This window comes from Lissotriton helveticus, chromosome 5_1, assembly GCF_964261635.1.
Source record: "Lissotriton helveticus chromosome 5_1, aLisHel1.1, whole genome shotgun sequence".
In the NCBI taxonomy this organism is placed as follows: Eukaryota; Metazoa; Chordata; class Amphibia; order Caudata; family Salamandridae; genus Lissotriton; species Lissotriton helveticus.
Window position 1 is genome coordinate 92,763,411 of NC_136065.1, and position 16,310 is coordinate 92,779,720.

Below are 16,310 nucleotides of genomic sequence, written 5' to 3' on the forward strand. Positions count from 1 at the left end.
CGTATACAGACTTGGTTGAGGGACGCTTGTCTGCCAAGATGACATTACAGACTTCGGGTGGAAGGTGAAAAAGCTGCCAACTGGCGCCGCTTAAACTCCACACAAGGAGGTGAAGGCTGGACAGGTTCGGGTGGAGGACCATGCCCGCTGCTGAGACAGAAGATCCTCCCGAAGACGCAGTCGGATCGGAGGATCGATGGTCATGCTCATGAGCTCGGGGTACAAGACTCTTCGTGCCCAATCCGGAGCAACAAGAATGACTTGGGTTCGGTCGCGCTTGATCTTCTTCAGGACTCGGGCCAGAAGAGATACTGGTGGAAAGGCATACAGGAGACTGCAAGTCCACTTGCGACGAAAAGCATTGCAGAGCGAGTGCAGTCTTTGAAATGACAGCGCGCAAAACTGCAAATAATGCTCTGATCTCCGCCTCTACCAGGTGGCCGCCCCATCCCAGGAGTGACAAATCGGTCACCACTGTCCGCTCTGGTTGGGGAAGGGAGAGGGACCTGCCGATGACCCAATCTGGGTTCGTTAACGACCACTGCAATTGACGTGCAGTCCTCTCCGAGATCTGGACCACGTCGGAAAGTTTGCCCCGATGCTGCACCCACTGGTACTTCAGGTCCCACTGCAGAGCCTGCATATGCCATCTGGCAAGATCCACCAGCAGGATGCAGGAGGTAATGAGGCCCATCAGCCCCAGGGTCATTCTCACCAAGATCCAGATAGAGGCTGAAACGAATATCCTGGACTAGCTGTTTGGGGGGGGGGGGGGGATTAACCCGAAACTGCACCGTATCCAGTACCGCTCTGGCGAAAAGGAGCTTCTGAGATGGAGTCAGGTGTGACTTCGGCATGCTGATAGTGAACCCCAGCAAATGCAGGAGCTCTGCTGCAGTCTGGGGTGGGTGACCACAGCCTAGGGTGAGTTTGCCTTCAACAGTCAAGTTGTGGGCCCTAAACACCAGAGGGGCACTGGTAAGGCCAAAGGGGAGCACGGTGAACTGAAAATGCTTGTGGCCCACCGTGAACAGGACGGGATATGGAAATAGGCGTCCTGCAAGTCCAACGCTACCATCCAGTCTCCGGGGTCGAAAGCAGAGAGGACCAGAGCCAACATCAGCATCTTGAACTTCTGGAGGAAGTGGTTGAGGGCCCTGAAGTCTAAGATAGGACACAGGCCTTTGTCCTTCTTGGGCACCAGAAAGAAGTGGGAATAGCAACCACGACCTACTTCTGGCACAGGGACCCTTTCGATAGCTCCCTTGGGCGAGAGAGCTGCAACTTCCTGGTGGAGAAGGGCCACATGATCCTCCGACATGCAATAGAAGGATTGTGGTATGGAGGGAGGGAGCAGCTCCTTCGGACTATCTTAAAAACCCACCTGTCTAACATGATGGTGTGTTAGTGGGGGAGATGATGGTGAATCCTGCCACCCACTGGCTGCTGGTGGCCCTGAAAGGTCGGAGTAGGAGGGTTTGGAGACTGCCACAGGGAGGTTATGTGTGGACTGGCCCACCTGCTGACCCCCTGACCCGCGTCGCTGGGTCCCACGTCCGCAGCCAAGCACAAGCCGGGCAGCTTGCGTGAACCGTGACTAGACTGGGCCGAAATGTGGTGGGGCACCCCTTCCATAGCCACGAAAGGGGCGAAAAGCAGACTGCATGAGGCGAGAGGTAGCCACAAGACCCAAGGACCTGTCTGTAGCCCTAGAATCCTTAAAGCGCTCGAGCGTTCAGTCTTCCTCATCACCAAAAAGGCGATGGCCATCAAAGGGCATATCCAGTAAGGTTGATTGGACATCCCCAGACAACCCAGATGTCCTCAACCAGGCTTTAGTAACTCAGGGCTACTGACGTAGAAACCGTTCTGTCCAGTAAGCGGCGGTATCCAGCCCACAACTGCGCAGGTGAGAAAAGCCCATGCCTCCTCTGGGCACTGTGGCAGCACTTGCGCAATCGCATCCCACACTGTATGGGCATAACAGCCCAAGAAGCATGCAGCTTTCACGGACCGCAACGCTAAGCTGGCGGAAGAAAACTTCTTCCCAAGATGGACCAGCTTATTGGACTCCCTATTAAGGGTAGGCGAGCAACTTTGCTACTACTACTTTGCCTACTTCGCCCTTTGCAAAGTAGGCGAAGCAGGCAACACTACGCCCACTTTGTGGGCGTAGCGAAGTTGCCCGCCACCCGCCTCCCTCCCGCCCTCCCTAAATGCTTACAATAATTTATGAAATAACTATAAAACCACTTACCTTGTCCTGCCGCGTCCCCGGGGCTCCCGCTCGTCATTGCGCCGCCGGCGCGCGCGTCCTGGATGCTAATGCGCATGCGCGGGCGGCCGCGCATTTCTCGTGAGAAATGCGCATGCGCGGCCGCCCGAGGCCACGCCCACTTTACTTTCATTAGGAGCTGAATTGCGAGTTCAGTCCCTTCTCAGACTCTCCCGAGGCTTCTCCGGGAACGCAGCCACTTTGGAATCCCTCTCTGCTTTTTAAAAATACCTGTGCCCACTTCATTGTTTTAACCCTTGATTCCTCACCTTCTTTTGGGTCTCCTGCTCGCCTCCCTGTTCCCCGCGCAGCCGAGGTGAACGCTGCTGCGGGACAGGCTCTCCCTACTCGCCGCCATCAGCGAGCCTCCCCGCAGGCCACGCCCACCTGCCCGAGGCCACGCCCACTTTACTTTCATTAGGAGCTGAATTGCGAGCTCAGTCCCTTCTCAGACTCTCCCAAGGCTTCTCCGGGAACGCAGCCACTTTGGAATCCCTCTCTGCTTTTTAAAAATACCTGTGCCCACTTCATTGTTTTAACCCTTGATTCCTCACCTTCTTTTGGGTCTCCTGCTCGCCTCCCTGTTCCCCGCGCAGCCGAGGTGAACGCTGCTGCGGGACAGGCTCTCCCTACTTGCCGCCATCAGCAAGCCTCCCCACAGGCCACGCCCACATGTCCGAGGCCACGCCCCAAACGTCGCTATAAAACATGTGCATCCCTCGTACGCGCAGCGGACGGGCGCAGCGGGCGCGCCTAAGGCAAGCCCGTCTGCGCCCGTCCCGGACCAGGGGCCATAGACCCTGCCTGTTCCCTGATCTACTCTTCAGCCCAACTCGTTGCATATCCGGCTCCCTTCCCTCTCCCCTCCCCTCTGTTACAACGTCTTGACTCTCTCGGTATTCTTGCCCCTCACCCACCTTGTCCGCTTCCTCTCACTCTCCGCCCAATCTCTCCTTCCTCCGCCCTCCCGCCTGTTTCTTGCCCTCCATCCACTCCTCTTGCTGCTACTGCTTGCCTGCTCAACACTCGCTCGGCAGTCAGGCATCAGATCGAACTCTTTAGCCTTCTGAGCACCGACTCCCCCGATTATCTATTTCTCACCGAAACCTGGCTTTCTACTGATTCCCTCCCGGATCTCCTGGCTATTCTCCCCGACACCTATTATGCCCTCCGTGCGGATCGCCTGGCTGGGAAGGCTGGGGGTGGCGTGGCGATGATTATTCGCTCCACCCTGAAATTTCAGCTCCTTGACCACCCACCAATATCCAATGTGGATTATCTGGTGGCCCGTTCCCTTAATCTCCCTAATCCCCTCACTGTCGTCCTCATGTATCGTCCCCCCCAATCCATGCCTCTATTTGTTTCCACCTTGCAGGACCTCTTGGCCACTCTGGCGGTCAATCATTCATCGGTCATCTTACTTGGCGATTTCAACTACTGGCCAGGTGACCCTAGAGAAGGCTCTTTCTCCAAAGACTTTTCCGTCACCCTCCAGTGTCTGAATTTTTTACCTCATATTTTTGTTCCCACCCACATCAAGGGTCATACCCTTGACCAGATCTGGTCACTGCGTCGCGATATCTCACCCCCTTCTTTATTTCCCTGTATTTGGTCCGACCATTTCACTATTTCTTTTTCCATTTTCTCTGCACTTGCTGTCAAATTACCCTTACCTAAAAATTTACTAGCTCGTAGCTGGAACCAAACGGATATTAACACACTCTCATCTTCTCTGGCCTCTTCAATGCCAGACCTTACTGGTCTCTCCCTAGATTCGCAGACAGAAGCCATTAGCACCTGGCTTTCTTCCATCTGCGATCAGGTTGCCCCTCTCAAAAAGGTTAAATCTGTCCGACCCTACGACGCACACAAATGGTTTACCAAGGAGCTTAAAGATCTTAAACTCGATCTCAGGCGTTCGGAACGTCACTGGAGACGTAACTACTGCCCCATCCTCCGTGCTAAGTATAAACTCCTTCTTACTGATTACAAAAAAGCGATCTTGACGGCCAAAACTAACTATTTCACTGAGAGAGTCGTTCTCTCTGCCAACAAACCTCGAGAAATTTTCTCCCTGGTTCATCATCTCGCCACCTCTGATCGCACCAGCACTAGCCTTGTCCCTACCTAGACCCTCTGCCTCTCACTCAATGATTATTTTATTGACAAGATCGCCAATATAAAGGCTAATATTCCCTTGGCACAGCATACCGGTGTTCCCTGCTCCCTCCCTCTGCCCCCCTCGTCATTGGACCATTTTTCTCCCATTTCTATAGATTGCTTTCTCAACCTGCTTTCCAAAGTCAAATCCGGCTCGCCAGCGGACTGTGCCCTGGCACGGATCCTTAAAGCTCTTTTCACCAGCTGCCCCGCTCCTCCTCTTGCCCTTCTTAATGCCTCCCTGACCTTGGGCTCTGTTCCTTCTTCTTTTAAAACCGCAAGGGTTCTTCCCATTCTAAAGAAACCCGGACTAGATCCTTCCCTCCCCTCTAACTTCCGGCCTATTTCTCGTCTCCCCTACTTGGGGAAGATCCTCGAAAGCCATGTTACTTCTTGCCTGTCCTCTTATGTTGAGGAGAACCACCTCCTGGCCTCCCATCAGGCTGGCTTTCGACCAGGACACTCTACGGAGACAGTTATCATTGCCGTCCTGGACGAACTCAAGGGGAAAGCGGACTCCAATCTTTCCCAAGCCCTGGTTCTCCTCGACCTGTCCGCTGCGTTTGACACGGTCGACCATGCCACTCTCCTCGACCGTGTCAGCGCAGCGGGCATTTGTGGCGTAGCCTTTTCTTGGCTGGCGTCCTTTCTTTTGGGCAGGTCTCAAGCGGTTCACCTCTCAGGTTTCTCCGCTCCCCCGCGTCCAGTTACCTGTGGGGTCCCTCAAGGCTCTTCCCTCTCCCCTCTCTTCTTTTTAACCTCTATATCCACCCTCTCATTATCTCCCTTCGCGAGCTGGGGGTCTCTGTGTACAACTACGCGGATGACTTCCAGCTCGTCTTTGATCTTTCTTCTCCCTCGATCTCTCTCCCTAAATTCTGTTCCACTTTAGTTTTTATTTCTGATTGGATGAGCACCAATCATTTAAAGCTCAATCCCGACAAAACGGAGCTTGTCCTCACGGGTGGTCCCTCCAACCCTTGGTCCTCGATCCACTGGCCCCCCTCCTTTGGTTCCCCCCCTTCTCCGGTCCCCTCTGTTCGGACCTTGGGCATCAAGGTCAGCCATGACCTTACCATGCATGCCCAAGTCAGTTCCGTTGTATCCTCTTGCTTTTTGTCCCTTCGCCTCATCCGAAAGATCTCCCGGTATTTCTTAGCGGCCGCCCTTAAATCCATAGTCTTGGCCCTTATCACCTCTCGCCTCGACTATGGGAATGGCCTGTATGTAGGCATTCCTGCTTATGAAACCCGACGCCTACAGGCCATCCAAAACCAGGCTGCCCGTCTCATCCTTCGCCTCCCCAAATCATCTCATATCACGCCTGCACTTAAATCCCTCCACTGGCTCCCTGTGCACCTCAGATCATTTTTCAAATTGGCCTGTTTGACCTTTCGGGCCTTCACACACTCAGCCCCCCTTTTTATCAGTTCTTTGATTACTCCTTACACCCCCACCCGCACTCTTCGCTCCTCTTCCCTCTCCCTCCTGCATGTCCCCCGTTTTCGTAAAACCAGAACGGGAGGCACCCGCTTTTCGGTCCTGGCCCCTCGGTTCTGGAATACTCTCCCTCTCTCTATCCGATCTATTGCCACCTATGCTCACTTTCGTAAAGCTTTGAAAACATTTCTGTTCTCCCAGGCATTCCCCTGTTAGCTCCTTTGGTCTCCTCCGTAGAGTCTAGTTTTGGTCTCAGCGCCAGGAATCCGCTTGGCCGCAGTGCACTTTATTAAGTTTCTTTTTTCATTTCATAATGATGGTGGCTTCGCGACCAGTCCCGTGCCCTTCCTCTCAACCGGGACTTTCAGCAATGCAGAGCCGACTGCCGGGCCTCCAAGAGCTATCGGGACCGCTCCCACAAGGGCTTCGGGTTCATGGCCCGGCAGTCAGACCACAACTTCGGGTTTTGGTCTCGCTCCAGGAACCAGAGGCACATGAGGTGGAGGGTCCATAACTACATCAGGTGGTTACAGGCCTCGAACACCTTGAACCCCGTCCATCGATGCGATATACCTCATACACCAAGAGTCGAAAGGCTAAAAAAAAAAAAAAGAGGTCGGCAAAAGTCAAGAAAAAGTACTAAAGCAGTAGCTCTCTCCAGAACTGCGCTAGTCTGGCGTGGAAAAGAAAGAACTGATGTCAGAGCCCAGGGGTGGCGTCTAAGTAGACACCTTGACGTCATTCCGGCAACTACAATGACACGACAAACTCGGAGTCGACCAACGCTACCTACTGACTCGCAGGGGTACTGCTAAAGAAAAAATCTCCGGATTCAGTCTGACGCCTAGGGGCAATTCTAAGGTAAGGAATCTATAACTAACCGTCTCTTTCAGATATATCTGCACAACCTGCAAATGTTTGTGGAGTCATGCTTAACTATATTGTGTGATCTTAGGTAAATGCTTTACTTCACTGATCCTCCATTTTCTTGACTATTGCATATGAAAGCGCCTGCAAATCCATGAGTTTAGAAAACCAGTGGTACAAATTCCTATTGTGTTTGAATTATTGGACTATATACTGTTGCTTCAGCTATAGGAACCTGGGCAGGGCCGACTTTAGAGTTAGAGGCGCCAGGTGTGAATCGTTTTATGATGCCCTCTCCCCGTGACTGCCTTTTCTAGAGATTCCCGCACTACTACCTTGCAACAGTTCCACTAATCTCTACACAGCCCCTGTATCACACGTATTTCGTTTGTGTTATAGTGCTATTCATACTAACTTTAGGGTGTCAGAGCACTTTACATCACACACGTTATACAGAGGCAATGAATATCACTGTGCAAATTGGTCTAGAGGAAATATTACAAAAACCGATGAGGATTACCGTTCTGTGATCTGCATGTACTCATTCTTTGTGGCAGGCATATTAACCCTCTGTGCTACTTTATGAGTAAAAACTGCCTTTAGACAAAACTTCCACCTCTCTCCAGCAGAAACATTAATCACCTGCGTTATCTTGCCATTTTTATTGTTGCCTGAAAACTGCTAGACATACCAGGAAACAGCAGGTGCTTTTAAAAACAAGTTATTTCCGAACACAGCGCCTTTTCCAGGTCAGCGCAGGTGCGGCTGCACCAGTCGCACTGTCCTGAAGCCAGCTCAGGGTTCTCCTGACAACTGTTTTGCCTCTTAGTTCACTAATATTAGCACTATCGCTGGGGTCATGTATAAAAACAATCACTTTTAAGAAGTACTTCTCAGTGCACCACTATAACATGACATATTAATGTCAAAGCTATGCATGTCAAAGAAATAAACATTTATGATTTCTGCAGTGACTTTATTATATCTTACACAATGTTTTGTGTGTGATTCACATGGCAAACATTTTCTTGTTTTAAAATTGTATAAGGAAAAGAGATATGTAGTGGTGAGTTTTACCAGAGGCTTCCGGTTGTCATGGCAACATGCTGGAGGGTCACTGTGAAGATTCTTTGGAATGTTGGTATTTAAATTGGGGATGAACAGCTGAGGCGAGGGTGCTTCACACAGGGGTTGCCTGACATCTATAAATTAATAAATGTACATGAAGTTTTTCTAGAAGTTGTAATTACTCCATCCTTCCAAGAGACTCCCAAAGGGAGTGTTTCTTTAATTTATTTTGCTTGTGCTCCATGTCACTTTATTATAACTGCAGAAGGGAGTGGGGGAGGGATGAGTTGCTGACGCTCCCTTCTGCTCTCACACAAGCCTCATTTCCGCTCCGCCCCAGAGACGGAAGAACGGGAAGAGCATCTCTGTGAAGGGGGCCTGTGGGAAGGTGTAGAGAAGCTCCATGGTGTCAGCATTATACAGGGACAGACACCCCCCCTCGTAGTCCAGATACACCCCCAGCTTCATGGGGTTCTCACGAGGGGACAGCAGGGTTTCCGGAGAGGTGAGAGCCTTGTAGTGATCTTCAAACCCCCGCACAGCCCAGACTCTCCCCGCAGGTGACCAGGTGATCACTCCCTTGTTCACCGACTCTGCTGCGACCCAGACATACCATCCTCCTCTCTCCTGCAGCAGCTGCACCTCCCAGTAATGTCTGCCAGAGGTGAACCCCTTGCTCCCAAGCACACAGGGATAGGAGGTGAACCTCCTGAGGCTGTCCGTCAGGGGCTGTCCTTTGTCTGTCCATCTCACATGTCTCCACCCCTCAGACAGGAGGAGCCGAGGATGAGCTGTGTCAGGATCCAGAGTCACCATCTCTGCAGAGAAGAGATTCATTATTAGAGATTTAAATACAGAAATAAAGGCTGTAATTACTGATTTCTGTTTTACATAAGATTCATTTAAACGACATCTGGAAGGAGCAAGCCGTGCTCGAGGATGCACAGCACTAGTTTGCTCACTACACTAAAGAATACATTCTGCTGGACCAAGCGCTACACCAAACAGCACTACATAAACATGACATTCTACAACACACTACACTGCGCCATACTACACTACATCACACTGCCACACATGAAGCAAACTACACTGCACATGACCCAAACTACAAAATACCACACCATCACACATGAAGCATACTGCACTACACCACACTACCAGTCATGACATATCTGAATAATGATACATTCAAGTATAAGATCGAACCTGTATCTCTTATCAAATTCACCTGTCATGCCGCCAACCCCTACTCAGAACAATGCACTGCTGATGACGTCACATATTATAACACTTATGACATTTCAAATGAGACCACTGATGACATCACCCAGTGACTGTTTCCGTAAAGTGTATATATATATATATATATATATATATATATATATATATATATATATATATATATATTCACTGAAAAAACCATAGGTTATAGACCATATATAGTTAGGAATTAGCATTTACAAAACCTTATTTTACTCACACAAAACCATTGAAATTCCATATATAGTTAGTTGTACTAACTATGTATCGCGCACCCGCAATCCACTGCTGATGATGTCACATATTACATCATTCATGACATGGTCAGTGACATCACTGATGACATCACTGATGACATCTCAAATGACATCACTGATGACATCACTGATGACAACATCCAGTGACTGTATGTTTCTGTAAAGTTAAAATATGTCTTATATATTGAAGAATGAGTGGATGTATAAGTGTCTGGATGATGTATTTAGTAGGTGCATGACTGACTGTATAAGTGAGTGATTAAATGTGTCTCACTGAGTGCATGGGTTAGTGACTAAACTGTTTTAAATTGTGCACCATTGTGTCTGTTGTTTTGTAATCTGATGCATGTGTTGATCATTAGCTATATGACTAACTATATGGGTTATTGATTAGTTGGCCAAGTATTTGTATGGGAGACTGAGTGTGTGTGTGGGTGTCTGGGAGGTGTATGACTCTGTGCATAGATGTGTGAGCAGTTGATTCACTAGATGTATGGGTTCAAAAGTGCATGTGGAAACAGCTGTATGGGCGGTTTACTGTGTGCATGAGTGTATTGGTGAGTGAATGGATATCTCAGTGCTACATTATTGTGAACTTGTATCAGGGATTGTATAACAGAGTAAATATGTGTTATTATATGTTTCAATAAGTAAGGTGTGTTTAACTATATCGTTGAGGAAATGGAGGTGTGATTGATTCTTTGCAAGACTGATTAGGTGTGTGAGTAACTCCATGGATGAGTGACAGTCTGTGAGTGTCTGTTTACACTGAGTGTATCTAAGGTTATATTAGAGTCTGAAGAGGTTCATCGTATCATCACATGAATGATGTCATGAGTAATGTCAAATGAGATGTCATCAGTGATGTCATCTGAGATGTCATCAGTGATGTCATCAGTGATGTCACTGACCATGTCATGAATGATGTAATATGTGACATCATCAGCAGTGGATTGCGGGTGCGCGATACATAGTTAGTACAACTAACTATATATGGAATTTCAATGGTTTTGTGTGAGTAAAATAAGGTTTTGTAAATGCTAATTCCTAACTATATATGGTCTATAACCTATGGTTTTTTCAGTGAATTTTCAAGGTTTTGTAAATGCTAATTCCTAACTATATATGGTCTATAACCTATGGTTTTTTCAGTGAATTTCATAGGTTTTTTAATAGCAAATCTTTATAAAAATAATACATTTTAAATCGAATTTTATATTTTATAATTTTTTTATTTATTTTTTATAATATTTTTGGTGCGCTCCCGGGGCGCGGACAGGTGAACGCACGGGTAAGCGCAATCTTGGGGCGCGCCCCGGGGCGCGTACTGATGCGCGTCCCGGAAGCGTTATTGCCGCGAACGAAAACAACATCGTGACGTATCGCGTAGCCGCCAAGCCTTGCGTCATAAGACACGTATCGCGTAGCCGCGAGATGCGTCTTATGACGCACCGCGTACGCGCACCCGGAAGCGCATACGATCGCGCAACGTAAGCGCCCCGATGTGCTTACGATACACGCCCGGGACGCGCCCCGGGGAGCGTAGCGTAAGCGCGTCAAACCATGTGACTTTAAAATAACACTTTTCATTGGTTCAGAACTTTTTTTTTTCCAAATTGTGTGAAACCCACCCATTTCTCTCACTATTGCTTTGTACTTGGAGAGAGCAAGAGCTGTTCTGTCTACTTTGTTTATCTCCTACTTTTCTGATCTCCAGCAATGGCTGCAAGAGAGTCATCCAGCAGTGATTCAGATGGATTTTTAGATGAGGACCCTCCTCAGCAAAAGAAAAAAACCCATTTCATCTGGAAATTTTACAACATCCCTGAAGGACAGAAAAAAGTCAACGCTCCCAAAGTAACCTGCAAAATATGTGGGAGTAGTTTATCCAGAGGCAATCCTCTGAAAAAATATAGTTTTGGAAATGCTAATTTGATCAGGCATGTGAAAAGAAGACACCCTAACAACTTTGCCAGGGAGAGTGTCAGAGAGCTGGCACGGAATGTACCCACAGATGGCGGCAGCACCTCCACTGGTGGAGCAACACCTTCGGGACCACCCCGTGGAAGAATGGTCCCTAACATTCAGCCGGTGTTTGCAGGCATCAAATTTTTGTGCACGGAGTGTGACGAACTGCTCTGCTATGGGGAGCAGAGTGTTGAACTCATTGCCCTAAAGAAACAGCAACACCGCTGCTCTTCCAGTCCCTAAATTTTCAATTTTTTTTGCTCCTGTTGAGCAGTTTTGGAATCCTTGTTTTTGTTTTTCCCTTGACAAAAATCCAATTTTTTTTTTTAATTGTTTTAAAAAGTCTAAAAAAAATATAAAACAACAAAAACAAAAAATATATATATAAAACAACAAAATCAAAAAAAAGTTCTTTTCAGAACTACCTCCAATTTATAAAAATACGCTTTTTTTTTTTTTTTAAAAGTCTGTCATTTTTTATCTCCATGGTACGCTCCCCCGTACGCTCCCCGGTGCGCGTACCGGGCGCTCCCCCCCGCGAAAATCGACATTTTTTTTATTTTTTTTTCACCCGCGGGAGCCTTTTATGGCCCCCACATCAAAAGTAGGGGGTCAGGGGGGTGTACCCTGCCCCCTTTTGCTCATTTCCCCCCTTTGATTCTTGCCACCTCTTGTGTCTCAATCCTACCGAGACACAAGATGGCGGCCGCTGCGGACTGTTTCGAATGTTTACAGACACCCGAGAACCAATCAGCTTGCCGTGCGCAAGTCGCGTGGCGCGCCTGGAGCGCTCCCCGGTACGCGTACCGGGCGCGGCTCTAGATATATATCTTTTTTTAAACCTAATTTACTCAAAATTCACAGGACCACATATCTTGAGACCTAGCAAAGGCACATCGGGCAAACAATATCTACAATTTTGCCAAGTTTCGTGGAAATCCATTCAGCCGTTCGAGCTAAAAGTGAGGCCAACCGCCCTATGGAAAATTGCATGGCAAAAACACGTTTTGGGACCCCCCTTTTTTCTCGGCCCCCCCTTGACGACCCCCCCCCAAATTTTCAGGGGCTGCTCAGAAACAAAATGTTCCATTTTCCTGAAAATTTCAGCCAATTCCGTCCACAAACGCCAAAGTTATTAGACATAGAATTTTCAAAAATCCCATAGAGAAAAAATCCTAACTATATATACCTACTGGCGACCGCCAGTAGGTAATATATATATATACCAATGTGTATTGAAGAATGAGTGGGTGTATGAGTGCCTGTATGGAGGATTTAATAGGTGCGTGTCTGACTATAAGTGAGTGATTAAATGTGTCTTACTGAATACATGGGTTAGTGACTAAACTGTGTATATGTCTGTATACGTCTCAGTTGGTGTGTAAGCAGTTGCATGGGTTAGTGAATAGCTACATGATTCTCTATATGGGTTATTAATTGGTTGTCTGTGTATCTGTATGAGGGCCTGAGTGTCTGTGTGGGTGGGTGATTTACTGGGTGTATGGGTTCAACAGTGCGTCTGTGAAGCGCTGTATTGGTGGCTGAGTGTGTGTATAGGTGTGTTGGTGAGTGAATGGATGTCTCAGTGGAGAAGTGTGGCTCAATGGTTAGAGCGGCAGACCCTGATGCAGAGGTCTGGCCCGGGACCAGGGTTCAATTCCTGCCTCGGCTGGTCTCGGCGGATCTTGGGCTCATAATTTCCCCGGACCTGATTTCTCGCCTCGGTGCCTACTCTAAGCATGGGTCCCACGCTGCAACTCTGGGCAATAGCTTGCTTAGTCTCCACAACGGCCCCCTACAGCGCTGGGGATGCCTGGTTGCACCCTGGGGATGCCCAGGAGTGGACATTTCATGGGGAAAAGCCAGGAAGGGTTCCCTAGCGGTATGAGTACAGCGCCAGGACACTTAGTAGTATCAGTGCGCTTTACAAATACGTCTATTTCATTTCATTTCATTTCTCAGTGGTACATGTGTGAGTAACTACATATGTGAAAGGCAGTATATGCAAGAGTTGGACTACATAAATGACTATATGCGAGAGAGTGATTGTAAAAGTGGCTGTATGGATGTGTGTGCTTGTGTCCGTGATTGTATAAAAGAGTAAGTATGTGTTAGTATTTGTATGAATAAATGAGGTGGTGTGTGTATAGCTGTGTAGGTGGGTAAATGGGAGTGTGATTGATTCTTTGCATGACTATGTGTTAGTAACTATGGGTGGTGTGCAAGTGTCTATAGGTGTATGAGTACATATGATAGTGCTGGATTGATGAGTGACTGCATGTATGAGTGACTGTATGGCTGAATGAGTGGATGTGTGTGTAGTCCTAGGAATCTGTGAGTGAGTATGTAGTAACCAGTGTTGGTATGTCTATGGTTTAGAGAATGGCTGTCTGTATTTTAGAGTCGATGTACAAAAGTTTATATCAAGGTGTGAGGAGGTATATCAGATTATCACGTGGATGAAGTCATCAGTGATGTCATTTGAGATGTCATCAGTAGTGCACTGCTGGGGCGTGAGTTATAGTTAGCTCAACTAACTGGGGGAACACCGAGAATCTTACCTGTCCTTCTGCCAGCGGGCAGTGCCGTGAGGGAAACGGCCGAGGTGAAACACGCCGGGAGGCTGCAGGAGGCGGTCGCCAACAACGGACCACACTCCCCAGCAACATCTTGGGCGGCGGCGCGCCCATGACGCGTGCGGAGCGCCCGGAGGCGCCAGTAAAAGCCTGACCCCCCGGGAACCCAGAGGGGGAACACCGAGAATCTTACCTGTCCTTCTGCCAGCGGGCAGTGCCGTGAGGGAAACGGCCGAGGTGAAACACGCCGGGAGGCTGCAGGAGGCGGTCACCAACAACGGACCACACTCCCCAGCAACCTCTTGGGCGGCGGCGCGCCCGTGACGCGTGCGGAGCGCCCGGAGGCGCCAGTAAAAGCCTGACCCCCCGGGAGCCCAGAGGGGGAACACCGAGAATCTTACCTGTCCTTCTGCCAGCGGGCAGTGCCGTGAGGGAAACGGCCGAGGTGAAACACGCCGGGAGGCTGCAGGAGGTGGTCGCCAACAACGGACCACACTCCCCAGCAACCTCTTGGGCGGCGGCGCGCCCGTGACGCGTGCGGAGCGCCCGGAGGCGCCAGTAAAAGCCTGACACCCCCTCTCGCCCCGCGAGTCGCGCCCGGGGCTAAGCCCGGGCAAAGGGCGGGCCCTCTGTGGCCCTCAGTGGTCAGCAGCGGTTGGTTGGGCCACTCCCCTTGTCCATGTTATACTTTATTTCGTGAGTACTAATTGAATTTAATCAGTTTTTAAATTTTTTCTTGCTTATAACAACCTCTCTACCATTGGTATGCCACCAAAGGAAAGTAAAGGGAAGAGTGACACTGTTGCTTTTACGGGAGCTATGGACCAATTTATCAAAAGAATGAACTGTGTGGTGGATGAAAGCATAAATATTATGGAAAGGAGGGTTTCGCAGGAATTGGATATGGCGAGAAGATCTTCTCTTGGGCCATTGGCACATGCTAAAACACCTATTGCTAAAGACAGACTTGAAATAGTACGAAAGTCTAATGGTCCTGAAAGTAATGGAACTGACGTGGATATAACTATTAATAATGATATATTGAATGTTACAGAGAGTAGTATTCTAACTGTCCCCAATTCTATTTTACAATCACCAAACAATTTACCTAATGTTCGTGCTGCACCGGTACCCGTTGAGCAAGCTAAAGTATATAATACCAGGCAGCAGAAAGGGATGAACGCAGGGGCTATTCCAAAGAATAAACAAGGGCCTGTAAACAATACCAGTGGTAAGAGGAAGAAGGGTCCTAAGCATCCTGTGTCACCTAATACTAGCCTGGAAGGGGCTGCTGACATAAACAAGATTTTAACATGGATTGGTGCAGAAGGGGGGGATTCTGCTTCTATAGCTATACTTGAAGCACTACGACACATGCTCCACCCATTAGAGGAGAGACTGAGTAAAATAGAGGTATCTTTAAAACGCATAGAGAGGGACATAAAGGAGAGAATAGATATCCAATTGAGCAAGCCCAGTATTAATCCGCAACCAATATTGATAACAGCTATTCCTGTAAACACCTCAGATGCTATACTTGTGCAAAAGGAAAAAGTAGTACCTAAACCAAATATGGGCGACCCTACGATATCTTGTAATGTACCTAATAACCAATCGCAAAAGCAAAGTACACCGAACATTACAGGTAGTAAGGGGGTAGCAAATAGGCCTAGTAAAGACCAGGTCAAGGATGTACTTAATCTTCCCCCGGAGGTTTGCCCATTTGTGGCTATCTTGACTGGAGTGCCTGAGCTAGGCGAGCAGGAGTTGGAAAGTACATCCTACCTCTGGAAAAGGGTGACCCAATGGCTAAATACCAATAGGCCGTTGCCCCCTGGCTTGAGGGGTAATATATTGAGTATTAGGCGAGTATCATGGGTGGGCCACATGAAGAAAGAAATACAAGGGGATAACATAGTTATCAATTTTGACAACCCAAGAATAGTCAATTATATTTGCAATTGGAAGTATCCTAATCCAGACCCAGCCACCACCATACATCCATTTAAATTAACACATTTTTACCCACCCGGTCACTTTCATTCTAGAACTGATGGGTGGACCACGGTAAGACACCGTGGAAGGAGACACCAAGGAGGAGGCTGGTTAGGACAAACCCAACAGCCCTTTAACTTCCTCTCCTATAATCAATTTGATTGCCTTGAGTCAGTAGATTGACTACAGGCATCAACTTTGACCACTAGATCAGAGGAATCTTCTTCTTTAAATAATGTAACCCACATACCTAACGTTATACCTCCTAAGGAGAGTGGGGAGGTGAATACACCACCTAACCACCAGGAGATTGGCTGTGAAAAATTTAGTAATAGCAATAACATGGTAGGGTGTGACCATGAAATACGCACAAGATCGCGTGATCCAAATGAAGGAGATAGCGATAACAGTGGGTCATTTGTGGATAGGTATTCAAACATC

General features: G+C 48.4%; 1 long non-coding RNA gene across 1 annotated transcript in view; it reads right to left on the reverse strand.

Moving 5' to 3' along the window:
* Nucleotides 1-7,887: 7,887 nt before the first annotated feature.
* LOC144752984 (uncharacterized) overlaps nucleotides 7,888-16,310 on the reverse strand; it is a 169,873-nt gene continuing 161,450 nt past the window's right edge. Inside the window, exon 3 of the long non-coding RNA XR_013594161.1 lies at nucleotides 7,888-8,628. This is a non-coding gene — a long non-coding RNA (uncharacterized LOC144752984). The remainder of the gene's footprint in view (nucleotides 8,629-16,310) is intronic.